At 40.8% G+C, this 13,760-nt stretch overlaps 1 protein-coding gene across 1 annotated transcript in view; it reads right to left on the reverse strand.

Annotated features, from left to right (window-relative positions):
- LOC126336081 (uncharacterized) overlaps positions 1 to 13,760 on the reverse strand; it is a 272,829-nt gene that overhangs the window by 150,984 nt on the left and 108,085 nt on the right. The window lies entirely within an intron of this gene.

Here is a 13,760-nt window from a genome sequence, read left to right on the forward strand (position 1 = left end):
TGTTGTCGAATTAAGTCGAGAGATACTGAGGGGATCAGATTAGGAAATGAGAAACTTGAAGTAGTAAAGGAGTTCTGCTATTGGGGGAGCAAGATAACTGATGATGGCCGAAGTAGAGAAGATATAAAATGTAGACTGTCAATGGCAAGTAAAGCGTTTCTGAGCAAGAGAAATTTGTTAACATCGAGTATAGATTTAAGTGTCAGGAAGTCGTTTCTGAAAGTATTTGTATGGAGTGTAGCCATGTATGGAAGTGAAACATGGACGATAAATAGTTTGGACAAGAAGAGAATAGAAGCTTTCGAAATCTGATGCTACAGAACAAGATTAGATGGGTAGATCACATAACTAATGATGAAGTATTGAATAGGATTGGGGAGAAGAGGAGTTTGTCGCACAATTTGACAAAAAGAAGGGACCGGTTAGTAGGACATGTTCTGAGGCATCAAAGGATCACAAATTTAACATTGGAGGGCAGCGTGGAGGGTAAAAATCGTATAGGGAGACCAAGAGATGAATACACCAAGCAAATTCAGAAGGATGTAGGTTGCAGTAAGTACTGGGAGATGAAGAAGCTTGTACAGGATAGGGTAGGATGGAGAGCTGCATCAAACCAGTCTCAGGACTGAAGACCACAACAACAACAACATCCAAGTTTCGCTATATCCGCAAATTGTAGACGACAGCGTCGTCCCAAAGTCACGTGAATAACCTAGTTTAAATGTTGAGAATAGGCGCAGAAGGCTGTCTTCACTCCGTAAATATACATACTCTGTGTCACACCCAAGTGACTTACTTGTCTCAATCGACTACTTGTGGTGAGTGAGTCTACTGCAGCGCACCTGGAGTCTTATTCCTTTACTAACACGGCGAGTGGTCCGTATTCCTTTACACGTCAACACCAAAATTGCATGTTTTATGAAAGCCATCTGTTGTGGAGCTTGGCACCTGAACGGTAGCACAGTTGTGGGGGACCGTCCTTTGTACGAAAAAATAGGATTATAGTAACAGAATGTAGAAACAAGTAGTGATAATACAATTAATGATGGGTGTTCTTGATAAGGGTCATACGATAGATTCTCCATACTCCTGAAAAAATAGGAAAAGTATCTCTCTCATATTATTCTCTCATATATAGCATCCAATAACATTTAGAAGGGAGTAAATTGCGCTTTTTTAAAATCATTGACTGTTTCGTTGGTTTTTGGTAGAATATGTCATACATTATGAATGAAAAAAAAAACGACACCGTTGTAATATTCTGCACTAATAATTATTTTACAAACCGACTCCCGGCTGTTACGCCATCGTCAGGCAGAATGATAAATATTTCTTCATTTTTGTCGGATCAAGGATTTTAAATATGATCCATCTACAGATTATCTCCAATGTTTTTCAAAGATGACACTTGGTAATGTAACAGCCGAAAACCATGTTGTAAATAATAAATATTCTAGAATACATTAGTGTCTTGTGAGTTTTCTTTCATAGTGCTTTTTTACTTTATCCTTTGTATCCTGGTTTTCTTCTAAGTGCCAAATAACATCAAAATTATTTTTTTTCTTAAGCATTTTCGTTCCCGTTTTTTGCAAAGTGCAGGCTTTTTCTTTGTCCAGGTATTACAGAACGTTAAATACCTTTTCTGCTTTCAGGTATTTCATCTCCCTTGTGGAAGATCACTATTAGAAAAGGTAGCAGGCCCTCGTGCAATATTTTTACTTTGTCACAGAAGCAAAACAAACAACAAAATAAATATCAAGAAGACAGAAGATCCATTACTACTCACAGGCAGCTGTTACACGGTTAAGGGGGGGGGGGGGGGGTGGAGCTGTGTGAAGGGAATTGGGCGCTTTTTAGGTTAAAGGGTCTCGGGAAACTACAGTCTAAAAGATTGCAGGAGAGTAGCTCTAGAAACATCGGTATTGTTGTAAATTATCATAGCCGTGTTCGAAAAGTACCAGAGCCCGAAGTGCTAATAAAAAGCACTGACGCTCAAATCGTGATAGGTACGGAAAGCTGTTTAAAGCTGGATGTAAGTTCAGCCGGGATTTTTACAAAAGACGTAACCGTCTTCAGAAAGGACAGATTAAATACAGTTGGTGTTGGAGAGTTTATTGCTGTAGTAGTAGTTCACCTTGTACCGGAATCGAAGTAGATAGCTCCTGTGTGTTAGTACGGGTAGAGGTTATACTTGGCAACCAGAATAAATTAATAACTGGTTCCTTTTACCGACACTCCGAGTCAGACGATACAGTTGCTGAACAGTTCAAAGAAAACTTGAGTCTCATTACACATAGATACCCCACTCATACAGGTATAGTTGGTGGTGACTTCAGCCTACCCTCGATATGTTAGCGAAAATACATATTTAAAGTCGGAGTTGGCAAAGACCGTCATCCGAAATGGTTCTGAGTGCGTTCTTGGATAATTATTTTGAACAATTAGTTCAAGGGCCCATTCGAAGTGTAAATGGCTGCGATAACATACTTGACCTCTTAGCAACAAATAATCCTGAACAAATGGTGAGATCCATGACGAACACAAGGATTAGTGAAGGTGGATGTAAAACTGAACATCATAACATCGAAACTCAACAAAAAAATGCAAAATACTACTGTTAAAAAAAAAAACAGAAAAAATTCGCTTGAGGCCTTCCTACGAGACAGTCTCCAGTCCTCCCAATTTTTATAGAAAAGCGTGGACTGAATGTGGTTTAATTTCAAAGGAATGGTATCGACGGCTATTGAGAGACGTATAGCAAATAAATTAATAAGAAATGGAAGTGATTCCCCGTAGTACACTAAACAGGTCAGAACAATGTTGCAGAAGCAAAGAAAAACGCATGCCAAAGTTAAAGGAACGCAAAGTCCTCAAGATCGGTGACATTTTACAGAAGCTCAAAATGTAGAGCGAGATGCTTTTCATTCTTTCCAAGGTGAAACTATGTCTCGAAATCTGGCAGAAAATTCGTAGGCATTCTGGTTGTGTGTAAAGTACACCAGTGGAAAGACACTATCAACACCTACACTAAGCGATAACAATAGTTCTGTTACTAATGACAGTGCCACTAAAGCAGAGTTACTAAATACGGTTTTTCGAAATTCCTTCACTAAAGAATACAAAGTAAATATTCCAGAATTTGAGCCAAGAACAACTGCCAACATGAGTAACTTAGAAGTAGATATCATTTGTGCAGAAAAGCAGCTTAAATCATTTAATAAAGGCAAGACTTCCTGTCCTGATTATATCCCAGTTAAGTTTCTCTCAGAGTGTGCTGATACAATAGCTCCATATTTAGCAGTCACATACAACCGACCGCTCGTTGAAAGATACCTACCTAAAGACTGGAAAGTTGCTTAAGTGACGCCAGTACCCAAGAAAGGAAATGGGAGTAATCCACTGAATTACAGACTCATATCGTTAACGTCGATATGCAGTAGGGTTTTGAAACGTATACTGTATTCGAACATTATGAGTTATCTCGAAGAAAACGACTTGTGATAAGCAGCCAACACGGATTCAGAAAATATCGTTCTTGTGAAACACAACTAGCTCTTTATTCTCACGAAACAGTGAGTGCTACTGACAGGAGATGCCAAACTGATTCCATATTTTTACATTTCCGGAAGGCTTTTGACGCGGTGCCTCACGAGCGACTTCTTTTATGAAGTATCGTCACCGTTGTGCGACAGGATTCGTGATTTCCGTCAGAAAGGTCACAGTTCGCATTAATTGGCGGAAAGTCATCGAGTAAAACATAAGTAATATCTGGCGTTCGTCTAGGAAGTGTTGTGGGCCTTCTCCTGCTCCTGATCTACTTAAACGGTTTAGGAGACAATCTGAGTAGCACTTTAAGATTGTTTGGAGATGATGCTGTCATTTACCATCTTATAAAGTCATCAGATGATGAAAAGAAATTGCAAAACGGTTTAGACAAGATATCTGTATGGTGCGAAATGTGGCAATTGACTCTAAGTAATGAAAAGTGAGAAGCCATCCACATGAGTACCAAAAGGAATCCGCTAAATTTGGTTACACTATAAATCACACAAATCTAAGAGCTGTAAACTCGACTAAATACTCAGGTGCTACAGTTACGAGTAAGTTGGAACGATCACGTAGATAATGTTGTGGGTAAGGCAAATCTAAGACTGCGATTTATTGGCAGAACACTGAAAAAATGCAACAGGTCAACTAAAGAAACTACCAACACTACGCCTGTACGTCCTCTTCTGGAGTACTGCTGTGCAGTGTGGGATCTGCATTAGATTGGATCACCGGCGGATATCGAGAAAGTACAAGGAAGGGTAGCTCGTTTTGTAGTTTGTTGGAATAGGGGAGAGAGCGACCCGTGAATTGGGGCAGCAATCATTAAAACAAAGACGTTTTTCTTTGCTGCATGATCTTCTCATGGATTATCACTCACCTCAGTGTGTGAAAATATTTTGTTGGCAGCCATCTACATAGGGAGAAATGGTAGTCATAATAAAATAAGAGAAATCAGAGCCCACACAGAAAGACGTAAGTGTTTGTTTTTCCCGTGCTTTGTTCGAGAGTAGAACGGTAGAGAAATAGCTCTAAAGTTGTTAGATGAACCCCCTGCCAGGCACTTAATTGTGAATTGCGGAGTAATAGTGTAGCTCAGTCCTGTTATAGTGCATCTACTATAGCAGAACTGAGCTCTGCGAGAATAGCTGAAATTCCGATGACAGCTAACTCACCCTCCCCTGTTTCTGCGCTTGCGCAGTCTGCAGCATATGCAGAACTCCGCACTCACATCCATGTTCCACATGCGACGTGGTTAGCAGCTGATTTACTGGGAAGCTCGTGAAGTGCACACAACACGAGTAGTCGATTTTGAGCAGAAAGTCCCTCTTGTAAAACTGGACTAAAGTCCAACATACAGGAATGAATTTATGCTCAAAATCGACTACAAATAGTGCGAGCACGTCTCACGCCAGAGTGTAAATCAGCCACAAACCACATCGTGAGAAGATCAGTAACATCAATGCTCAATTGATAGTGACAACTGTAAGAGTTCTAAAATCTAGTTATGTTGAACGGGCCGACCGCTGTGGCCGGGCGGTTCTAGGCGCTTCAGCTGTTTATTGCTAGACTCTACGATTGATGCTCAGCCACTGGAAAAGTGGCGAGATTAAAATATCTACGCATTTGCGTCGGGAGCAACATAAAATGGAATGACTAGGTAAAACTAGGAAAAGCAAAATCCAGATTGAGATATACTAGAAGAAACGCAAAGAAATGGAGTTCACCCAGGGATGAGGTATCTCACAAAATCCAGCTCGTCAGTCTAGGGTAGGTAACAAGTAGAATTAATAGGGGAGATTGAAAAGAACCAGAGAAGAGCAGCCCGTTTCATTACAAGTCAGTTGGTTCGCGAAAGAGCATCACGGAGATGTTCATCAAGCTGCAGAGGCAAAAAGGACGAAAGCGTTGAGCAGCGCGGGGAGGCTAGTTATTAAAATTCCGAGAGCGTTCGTTTCAGTAAGTGTCAAGCAGGCAGCATATTACTTCCTCCTTCAAATGGCTGCCGACATTAAGCCGGGAAACCCCAGCAAATTAGAGCTCATTCGAGTCTTAGCGACAATCGTTCTCCTTCCGCACTGTTTGCATTGTGATGCAACTTTGGTGACGTAGTATGTTGACAGTGCAATGGCCAGTCAGTTTGATACTTAGCCATTAACAGAAAAATATATTAGATGATTGCTGCGTGTATGTGGCAGATGCTGGAGCCGACATTAATTATGTAGTTGACACCAATGAACCATCCTTTAACCTGATGTAATGGTATGGTATACTTTACATGGAGATGGACTCTTCACCGAAACTGGGCCTCCGCAAATAAATGCACATTAAAACGTCTGTTGTTAGCTTTATGATGACGTTCTTTAAAAGGAAGGCTGAAAGGTCGAAGTAATATACAGGCTGTTTACTAATATGTGAGAAACCTCTGGGGAGTGGATAGCACTTAACAAGGCAAAGGTCCCGAGTTCGAGTCTCGGTCTGGCACACAGTTCTAATCTGCCAGGAAGTTTCATATCAGCTCACACTCCGCTGCAGAGTGAAAATCTCATTCTGGGAAGGTACAAGAAAGTTCATAGGCATATGCTCATTTTTTTATTTTCGTACTTACATTTTTTTTTCTTATAACACATCGGGTTTGTTTGTCTTTTTGTTTTCGAATTTCCAGCTTAGTTCTACAGGTATTTATTGTTTTCAAATGTTGTTTGTTTCGGGAAGTGTCCAGTCAAGGCGTTCTTAAAAAAATTGGAAATTTGTAAGGTCTTATGGGACCAAACTGCTGAGGTCATCGGTCCCTATGCTTACACACTACTTAATCTAACTTAAACTAACTTACACTAAGGACAACACACACACACACCCATGCCCGAGGGAGGACTCGAACCTCCGACGGGGGAAGCCGCGAACAGTGACAAGGCGCCTAAGACCGCTCGGCTACCCCGCGCGGTAGGCGTTCTTATGCTTCCGTAGTTGCCGTGGTATTAGTAAATAAACAAATCTTTTTGGTATTGAAAACACGATCAGTAGGGGAAGCTTACTCTACACTTCTTATTAGAATAGAATACTGTTCTTCCCCTACCAGGAATTGAATCGGCGATTTCGGAGAGGTGCTCCACAGAGAAAGCTTGCTTTAGCGACCTACTCAGCCGGAGAGCGACGTGTTGTGTCTGACTTCCAGTCACGGGCGTGATGCCTGATCGGCCGTAGTCTTATTGGCCTAGTGTCTGCTGAAAGGTGTAGACATAACCCAATCATGAGTTTGAGTCATGGTTGAAAAATTCACCCTCAATTTATTTGTGGAAGAAGGTAAGACTAATAAAAGCCTTCTTGAGGACAGATCAATTTGCACTCTGGAGAAATGCAGGAAACACAAGGCTGACTCTACGACTTAGAAAGATCGAAAATAGGCAAACATAACACTCATCTCAGTTGAGGATTTCGAAAAAGCGATTGAAAGTGCTGACTGGAATACACTGTTTCAAATTCTAAAGGCACTATAGATAGAGACATTTTAAGACAATATCCATTCTGTAAGCGCTTACCGTCTCTGACAGAATTACAATGTGTTCGACAAACCATACAGTTTCTTTTTTTAATTTCTTATCCCTGAACTACGATTTCTTTTCCAAATTTCATCTTGGCTTTTTTATTGCTTTCACTGTGTACACAGCGAATAACATGACGGATAGGCTACAATCTCCCCGCACTCACCTCTCAAATACGCCTCCACCTCCTTCGAGTTCTATAACTGAAGCCTGATTTCTGCATGAGATGTAAATAACATTTCGTTTTATGCATTTTATGCACTGTAACTTCAGAGACTCAGAGAATTAATATTGAGAAAAGCTTTTTCTAAATATACAAATGCTATAAATGTGGGTTTGCTTTTCTTCTACCTGTTTTGTAATTTGGTCGTCTGAATTGCCTCACGTGTTCCTACATTTCTTCAGAACCGAAACTAATGTCCCCAGAGTCTGGTTCTACCACTCGTTTCCTCCTTCTGTAGATAATTCGTGTTAACACTTTGCAACCACAACTTAATAAATTGGCTCACATCTGTCAGCACCCACGCTGTTTGGTGGCGGTATTCATGCACTGTTCTTTAAGCATCAGGCTGTTTCACCTGTTTCATGTCTCCTGCACGGAAGGTGGAACAGATTTTTCTTCATTGGTTCTTCCAAGAATTTTAATAGTTCTTTGGTAATGTGGCTTCTCTAGGTGCCTCGTTTTGATTTAGATCTTTCAGTGCTCTGTCAGATTCTTCTCGCAGTGTTCATCTGCACGTCTCATCTACATACACGTCCTAATCAGGACATATAATGGAGGTTTATTATTTGTATAGGTCAGCACCCCACCCTGTAAATTTAGTCATCATTAATCACATGTTTCAAATATGTTATTTACTTTCAGTTGTTCAGATAAATACGAACAAAAATAGATCTGAAAGTTAGCTATTATAAGAGACTGTTGTACTCCTGGACTCATGTCTTGAACAGAACATTCTGAAACGTCTCTCTGGATTTAGGTATCAGAGCATCTAATGACGACGCTTCGATCTAACGGCAAAACATCGTTCCATATCGGCATTTATGGCTGACAAGATACATTTCCTTAACAAAGCTAATTAATTATGCTTAAGAATATGAGGTTTCGCTGGTACGAAATATCACAGCTGTCGCTGTCAGCTGCAGAAAAGAATTATATGGCTTAAAATCCAATCGAAAGCAGTAACGTGAGAAACGGAGAGCAGACTCGGAATAAACAAAGGCTCTAGTCGTTTCTGGAATTCGGCTGCATCCCTGTATTGAGGAAATCATCACAGCATTCTCCTAAAGTTGTTTTCGGAAACAGCAAAACCTTGAATCTTGATAAGCGAACAGGAAAATGAACAATTTCCTTCCGAAGACGATTTCAGTGTATTCAGTATTTCGCTGTCTCATTTATTTTCAAAAGTAGAGAAAATGTGGTCTAGTAATTTGATCTGTACATAAATAAATGTTCTTCTACCAAGAACCAACGGAAGATTCTGTTAATATAAATAAATCATTTTTCTCCTGTAGAGGCGCATTGACATACTGGTGAGGTGACTGACCGCTGATGCTAAGTGACACCGAGGCAGAGGCACGTCATGAAAATCATGTTCTGTGAGTCTGAGAACTAACAACAAATAATCACTCTCCTTGTGTAACATAATTAGTATTGCGCACAAATCAGCTATCATTTCTCTATGGGCGATCTCAACAGTCATGAACTTTCACACCAGTGAAATCGTGTTGTTTTTAAGTTGAGCAACCAAAAATTATTAATGCTCAGCTTGTTTCCGTGTTCTATGGCTGTGTGCCCTGTAGGTTAGGAACTGTGGTATTCATGTAGAAGAAACGCAGTGGTGTAGTGCTTCTACGGCAAAGTGCTCACGACCTTGAGGAATCCGGAAAGCGTAGGATCTCACAGAATAAGTAACTGCGCGCTCTGGCATCTTTGGGTGCCTTTCCTCAAGGACAGCTACTGCTGTGAGGTATTACAGGAACGTACAGTTACTAAATGCTACAGAAGCATGTGCACATAAAACATTTATCCTAGAGCTAAAGGAACGATTCTGCATGATCTCATAACGATTTTTCTTGACTCCGTGTATGTTAGCCAATTTAAAACAAGAGTAAATTGCTTACTTTTCCAAGGGCGTATCATATTCTTTTGGTCTCCGGACGTAAGCCATTCAACTGACACAGTGTCTTCGATTTTTAGATTGCTGAGATTTAACCATAATCTGCTGGGATTTAGTAAAAGACGAACATTTACATACTTGAAAAACGCTCACTTTATTCAAGATGACAAACTGACTGTACACCACAGATTCTTAAAGACTACACACGTACGTATTGCTAAACGCTGAATAAAAACAAGTGCTTCCGTTATTAAATGACACCAAAGATGTCAACTACATTAACACTCTCCCTTTTTTAATAACTAGTAATTTCCAATGTTTTTGTTGTTGTTGTTGTGGTCTTCAGTCTTGAAACTGGTTTGATGCAGCTCTCCATGCTACTCTATCCTGTGCAAGCTTCTTCATCTCCCAGTACCTACTGCAACCTACGTCCTTCTGAATCTGCTTAGTGTAGTCATCTCTTGGTCTCCCTCTACGATTTTTACCCTCCACGCTGCCCTCCAATACTAAATTGGTGATCCCTTGATGCCTCAGAACATGTCCTACCAACCGATCCCTTCTTCTGGTCAAGCTGTGCCACAAACTTCTCTTCTCCCCAATCCGATTCAATACTTCCTCATTAGTTATGTGATCTACCCATCTAATCTACAGCATTCTTCTGTAGCACCACATTTCGAAAGCTTCTATTCTCTTCTTGTCCAAACTATTTATCGTCCATGATTCACTTCCATACATGGCTACACTCCATACTAATACTTTCAGAAATGACTTCCTGACACTTAAATCTATACTCGATGTTAACAAACTTCTCTTCTTCAGAAACGCTTTTCTTGCCATTGCCAGTCTACATTTTATATCCTCTCTACTTCGACCATCATCAGTTATTTTGCTCCCCAAATAGCAAAACTCCTTTACTACTTTAAGTGTCTCACTTCCTAATCTAATTCCCTCAGCATCACCCGACTTAATTCGACTACATTCCATTATCCTCGTTTTACTTTTGTTGATGTTCATGTTATATCGTCCTTTCAAGACACTGTCCATTCCCTACAACTGCTCTTCCAAGTCCTTTGCTGTCTCTGACAGAATTACGACGTCATCGGCGAACCTCAAAGTTTTTATTTCTACTCCATGGATTTTAATACCTACTCCGAATTTTTGTTTTGTTTCCTTTACTGCTTGCTCAATATACAGATTGAATAACATCGGGGATAGGCTACAACCCTGTCTTACTCCCTTCCCCACCACTGCTTCCCTTTCATGCCCCTCGACTCTTATAACTGCCATCTGGTTTCTGTACAAATTGTAAATAGCCTTTCGCTCCCTGTATTTTACCCCTGCCACCTTCAGAATTTGAAAGAGAGTATTCCAGTCAACATTGTCAAAAGCTTTCTCTAAGTCTACAAATGCTAGAAACGTAGGTTTGCCTTTTCTTAATCTAGCTTCTAAGATAAGCCGTAGGGTCAGTATTGCCTCACGTGTTCCAACATTTCTACGGAATCCAAACTGATCTTCCCCGAGGTCGGCTTCTACCAGTTTTTCCATTCGTCTGTAAAGAACTCGCGTTAGTATTTTACAGCTGTGACTTATTAAACTGATAGTTCGGTAATTTTCACATCTGTCAACACCTGCTTTCTTTGGGATTGGAATTATTACATTCTTCCTGAAGTCTGAGGGTATTTCGCCTGTCTCATACATCTTGCTCACCAGCTGGTAGAGTTTTGTCAGGACTGGCTCTCCCAAGGCCGTCAGTAGTTCCAATGGAATGTTGTCGACTCCGGGGGTCTTGTTTCGACACAGGTCTTTCAGTGTTCTGTCAAACTCTTCACGCAGTATCGTATCTCCCATTTCATCTTCATCTACATCCTCTTCCATTTCCATAATATTGTCCTCAAGTACATCGCCCTTGTATAGACCCTCTATATACTCCTTCCACCTTTCTGCTTTCCCTTCTTTGGTTAGAACTGGGTTTCCATCTGAGCTCTTAATATTCATACAAGTGGTCCTCTTTTCTCCAAAGGTCTCTTTAATTTTCCTGTAGGCAGTATCTATCTTACCTCTAGTGAGATAAGCCTCTACATCCTTACATTTGTCCTCTAGCCATCCCTGCTTAGCCATTTTGCACTTCCTGTCGATCTCATTCTTGAGACGTTTGTATTCCTTTTTGCCTGCTTCATTTACTGCATTTTTATATTTTCTCCTTTCATCAATTAAATTCAATATTTCTTCTGTTACCCAAGGATTTCTACTAGCCCTAGTCTTTTTACCTACTTGATCCTCTGCTGCCTTCACTACTTCATCCCTCAAAGCTACCCATTCTTCTTCTATTGTATTTCTTTCCCCAATTCCTGTCAATTGCTCCCTTATGCTCTCCTTGAAACTCCGTACAACTTCTGGTTCTTTTAGTTTATCCAGGTCCCATCTCCTTAAATTCCCACCTTCTGGCAGTTTCTTCAGTTTTAATCTACAGGTCATAACCAATAGATTGTGGTCAGAGTCCACATCTGCCCCTGGAAATGTCTTACAATTTAAAACCTGGTTCCTAAATCTCTGTCGTAGCATTATATAATCTATCTGAAAACTGTCAGTATCTCCAGGCTTCTTCCATGTATACAGCCTTCTTTTATGATTCTTGAACCAAGTGTTAGCTATGATTAAGTTGTGCTCTGTGCAAAATTCTACCAGGCGGCTTCCTCTTTCATTTCTTTGCCCCAGTCCATATTCACCTACTACGTTTCCTTCTCTCCCTTTTCCTACTACCGAATTCCAGTCACCCATGACTATTAAATTTTCGTCACCCTTCACTATCTGAATAATTTCTTTTATTTGATCATACATTTCTTCAATTTCTTCGTCATCTGCAGAGCTAGTTGGCATATAAACTTGTACTACTGTAGTAGGTGTGGGCTTCGTATCTATCTTGGCCACAATAATGCGTTCACTATGCTGTTTGTAGTAGCTTACCCGCATTCGTATTTTCCTATTCATTATTAAACCTACTCCTGCATTACCCCTATTTGATTTTGTGTTTATAACCCTGTAGTCACCTGACCAGAAGTCTTGTTCCTCTTGCCACCGAACTTCACTAATTCCCACTATATCTAACTTTAACCTATCCATTTCCCTTTTTAAATTTTCTAACCTACCTGCCCGATTAAGGGATCTGACATTCCACGCTCCGATCCGTAGAACGCCAGTTTTCTTTCTCCTGATAACGACATCCTCTTGAGTATTCCCCGCCCGGAGATCCGAATGGGGGACTATTTTACCTCCGGAATATTTTACCCGAGAGGATGCCATCATCATTTAATCATATAGTAAAGCTGCATGCCCTCGGGAAAAATTACGGCTGTAGTTTCCCCTTGCTTTCAGCCGTTCGCAGTACCAGCACAGCAAGGCTGTTTTGGTTATTGTTACAAGGCCAGATCAGTCAATCATCTAGACTGTTGCCCTTGCAACTACTGAAAAGGCTGCTGCCCCTCTTCAGGAACCACACGTTTGTCTGGCCTCTCAACAGATACCCCTCCGTTGTGGTTGCACCTACGGTACGGCTATCTGTATCGCTGAGGCACGCAAGCCTCCCCACCAGCGGCAAGGTCCATGTTTCATGGGGGGAAGAATTTCCAATATCATAAAGCAAATACTTAAATCTAATGGATAACAATGGTTTTGTTAGAATATCAGCAAATTGTTATACAGAGTCTACCTGCAGTTTCACCAGCATTCTCTAATTTACAAGCAAAGGAATGTCTTTTACAAATATATTATATAATATATTATTCGTTTTAGATTCTGAATACATGTCGTTTTAGACGTAGCTCAGTGTGTGGAAGGATCTGCCGGTATTTACCGTTGCCCAGGGGACGCCCGACTGTACATGTACAATCTTCTGGGAGGCTCCTTCCTTGTCCCCCTGGCCAGGTCCTCTGCCTAACACAGTACATAGAGGACGGTTTTGAGAATGCAGAAAAAACTGGCGTGGTGTTTGTCGACTTATCAGCAGCTTACGACACGATAAACCACAAAATCCTCCTGGGAAAAATTTTCAAAATGACGGGAAACTACCACCCTACTGAAGTCGTGAGATCATTGATCTCCAACAGAAGATACTATGTGGAATTTCAAGAACAAAGAAGTCGCTGGAGGAGCCAGAAGAACGGGCTCCCACAAGGTAGTGTTTTGTCCCCCCTACTTTTTAATCTGTATACAGATGACCAACCAGTTGGACCGACTACAAGAAGCTTTATCTATGCTGATGATGCAGCCATTGCATGCCAATCTAGATCAATCAAACAGATTCAGAGAAACCTAACAGATGCCTTAGAAGTACTAACTGAATATTACAACGGGAACCAGCTTCGACCTAATCCAGCAAAGACGCAGACTTGTTTATTTCACCTAAACAACAAGGAACCAAACAGGGAATTACAATTGGAATGGAACTCAGTTAAACTTCAACACTGCCCAAAGCCAGCTTATCTTGGAGTCACGTTAGATCGAACATTGTCTTACAAGAAACACGTAGAAAAAACTAGAGCGAAAGTTAACACAC

Source organism: Schistocerca gregaria, chromosome 2 (genome assembly GCF_023897955.1).
Source record: "Schistocerca gregaria isolate iqSchGreg1 chromosome 2, iqSchGreg1.2, whole genome shotgun sequence".
NCBI lineage: Eukaryota > Metazoa > Arthropoda > Insecta > Orthoptera > Acrididae > Schistocerca > Schistocerca gregaria.